Source organism: Vombatus ursinus, unplaced genomic scaffold (genome assembly GCF_900497805.2).
Source record: "Vombatus ursinus unplaced genomic scaffold, bare-nosed wombat genome assembly UNPS02014197.1, whole genome shotgun sequence".
Lineage (NCBI taxonomy): Eukaryota > Metazoa > Chordata > Mammalia > Diprotodontia > Vombatidae > Vombatus > Vombatus ursinus.
In genome coordinates, this window is record NW_020953975.1 from 345 (window position 1) to 4042 (window position 3698).

General features: G+C 40.1%; 1 pseudogene; it reads left to right on the plus strand.

Annotated features, from left to right (window-relative positions):
* Positions 1-1343: 1343 nt before the first annotated feature.
* LOC114041849 lies at positions 1344-2287 on the plus strand (annotated as a pseudogene).
* The last annotated feature ends 1411 nt before the right edge of the window (positions 2288-3698 follow it).

Genomic DNA, 3698 nt, shown 5'->3' on the forward strand with positions numbered 1-3698 from the left:
AGAGTCACACAGCTAGGAAGTGTTATATATCTGAGGCCGGATTTGAACTCAGGTTCTGCTCTTTTTCAAACAAGCAAAAGTATAATTTCTAACATGAAAATCAGCTTTTGCAAGACACATAGAATATATTTCTAAAGACAACTCGGGAGCGCATGTTATACATGGTATCAAATTGGATCATTCTATGATTAGTCTTTGCAGTAAATGATTTAATTTGTCTCTTTGTATCCACAGTGTTTTTCACATAAAATTCAAAAGGTTTTTTGAAACCCTAACCGGACTATACCTCACATGTAATGCTTCAATAATTACCTAGAAAGCAAATGAAAGATTGCAATGATGACAGGATCATAGCTATAGAGCAGGAAGAGATCTCAGAGGTCATTCACTTAGTTCAACACCCTTATTTTACATATGAGGAAACTAAGGATCACAGAGGCTAAGAGACTTGCCCAAGATCACATTGGTAGTAAATGTTTTGAACCCAGGACCTCTGACATCACAGTCATTGCTCTTTTCCTTATCATAGTGAATGTCTAAATGAATGAGCTGAGACCTAGGTAAGAGGCCAGGGAATTGCATCATGCTCTTAGCTTCAGAAACACAGAGATGAGATATTTATTCCAGGAGACAGGCACTCCTGCTGGAGCCCAAGGGCCCATGAGATCCTGCATAAATCCTTCCCTCCTGCCATCCTGACCATGAAGAGCAATAAGGAAAAGAACCTGCAGGCTCTGATATTGGAAACAACAGAGAGTAGGAACATATTGGGTGAGTTAACCAATGTGACATTGGGGAGTATAGATGAAAGTAGAGAGATCATGGAGTAGGAAAATAAACCACTTACAGATGGAAAGGGGTCTCCTTTGAGGCTGACATCTTATTTATTCCCACATAATCCAGATCCACTGAAGAGAAAAAGGATTCTTTTCATATAGTACAATTCCATTTGCCAAGCTGCCCTACCCTATTCACATCTGAGCAAAATCATCACTGATATCAAAACTTCTCTAAACAGTTGCTCTAGCCCAGACTATTTTTTCGCATTCTCTCTGATTCCCAGAAAAAAAAAAAATGAGGCTAGCATGCTGACACTGATTTCTTGGTCACATGAAATACATCAATACCTTGGTCTAGTCAACTGGTGATGTGGCCTCTTTCTCCTGGGAAATAATATTTTTTTCTTATATAGTTGCTTAATTATGTTGCCCATGATATCTTTCAGGAAGAATTGTGTATGCTGTTCCAAAATTAATGGCAAAAGGTTCTTTTAAATTGAGGGAATGAAGATTTTTGACATGGACATATTCCTTGATCTTACTTAAAAAGGGCATTCTACACTCATGTTTACTCAACCTGGGCACAACTTCAGTGCCTCCACCTTCCTCCTCACAGGTTCCCCGGCCTGGAACAGTCATATGTGTGGATCGCCATCCCCTTCTCCTCCATCTATACCATGGTTCTCCTTGGGAATTGCATGATACTCCATGTGATCTGGACTGCACAGAGTCTGCATGAACCCATGTTTTATTTCCTAGCCATGCTGGCCCTCACTGACCTGTGCATAGGGCTCTCCACTGTGCACACAGTGTTGGGGATCCTGTGGGGGATCAGCAGTGAAATCAGTTTGGATGCCTGTATTGGCCAATCTTACTTCATTCATGGTCTGTCCTTTATGGAATCTTCTGTCCTCCTTGCCATGTCCTTTGACCGTTATGTTGCAATCTGCAACCCACTGTGCTACTCCTCTATCTTGACAGCTGCCAGGATAATCAAGATAGGGGTAGCCATTATAATTAGGAGCTTCCTATTTACCACTCCTGCCATCATCTGCCTTAAGTTCTTCCATTACTGCCGGCCCCATGTTCTCTCTCACTGCTTCTGTCTTCACCAGGACTTGCTCTGCTTGACCTGCTCTGACATCCACTTCAACAGCTTCTATGCACTGGGGCTCGTAATTTGCACCCTATTGTTAGACTCTTTCCTTATCGTTGTGTCTTATGTCCTAATTCTGAAATCTGTTTTGGCTATTGCATCTCAGGATGAAAGACTCAAATCTTTCCAGACTTGTGTCTCCCACATCTGTGCTCTCCTTGTCTTTTACATCCCCATCATCAGCCTAACTATGGTACACCGTTTTGGCAAGCACCTCTCCCCTGTAGTGCATGTCTTTATGGGTAATGTTTATATTCTCTTTCCACCCTTAATGAACCCAATCATCTACAGTGTCAAGACCCAGCAGATCCGAAGCAGGATAAAGGGGCTCTTTTCAGGGCAAAGGTACTGAGTCACTCCTGTGTTGTGTGAACATAAAGTATATATATATTTTTAATTTTTTAGTATTTTGTACTAAGAGTAGTAAAGTTGTTGTTTTGTTCATTTAGCCTTTCCATTAACATTGTCTGTTGGACAACTTGAACACTGAATGGCCAGACAGAATGTGTTCCAACAGAATTATGAAATTAGCAAGTCTCTCATCAGAGGGTGACTGTTAAGACATACAGTGCTTCTGAGATAATCCTCTGGGGAAAATATGCAACAGCAGAATCAGATTTTATGTGGGTCACTGATGTAAAGTGGCCACAAGCATGAATGACTGCAGAAAGCTTTTTAGGATACTCTGATTCCAACTTTCATCAATATTGCATGATTGCTAAATGACCCCTATGGATAACCTTTAAAGAAAGGGGATAATAAACACAACTTGATGTGGCCAAGGGCATAACAGCATACATTCCACAAATATTTGTGTAACATATTTGAGTCTCAAAGCATAAGTTCTTAAAATGCTTACTCCAGTAGAGAACCAAAGAAACGTAAATCATCTACCTCCCTCTTTGTTCATTCACTAGTCTTATTAGACATTAGTTTGTTTTCCAACTTTACCATAATCATCAGTCATAAGGGCAATGTCACCCTGTGAGAGCTGGAATATCCTCATCATCCTCTGTGCTGAGAGGTCTCAGAGGCATTCAACCCTTCAGGGCTCAATCAAGTCATACTAGCACATTTCTCTATGTCTGAGTCCAAGCTCTCTACCAGATATATGAGGGAATTCCATTGGATAGAACTCTTGGATGTAAAGAAATTCTGATTTTGTTTATTATATAGGGAATACAGAAGGGGTTCATGCGATAAAAAGGAACTGTGCATAGCATCCATGAGAGCTCTGCCCTTGCCCAATTACTTTTATTATCAGCTAGGGTTTTCTCCCTCTCATGGGTTTGGGGTGTGCCTATAAACAAAAGAAGTGTCCCTTTTTTCCTCCATTATACCAAGCCACATCACTCCCCTCCTTCAAAACCTGGCACAATATTGACCTCTATATTGGAGCCTTCCAAATTTATTTCCTAGTTCTTTTCTCCTTCTGTAGCAGTAGACAGAGTTAGATTTCATTGTATCCATTCAAATTTCCTATTGTAATACATAGTAAAAAAAACTCTTGATATATTGAGCATTTGCATTTTCTGTCTATTAGAGTGATTTAAACTTATCAGTAACAAAGTCCATTATTTCTCTTTCTTTATGTCTCCCGTCAATGGCAACCTACTTAATTTATTCTCTCTCTGACAGGAGTACCTGTTAAGACACAGCATTTATTTCATGTGTATTGCATTGAACGTAATTGCCTAAGTATGCACGTGTGTTTTGAAAAATATTCCCACTGTAAGGACAAAACACTGCTGGGACAGAAGTGT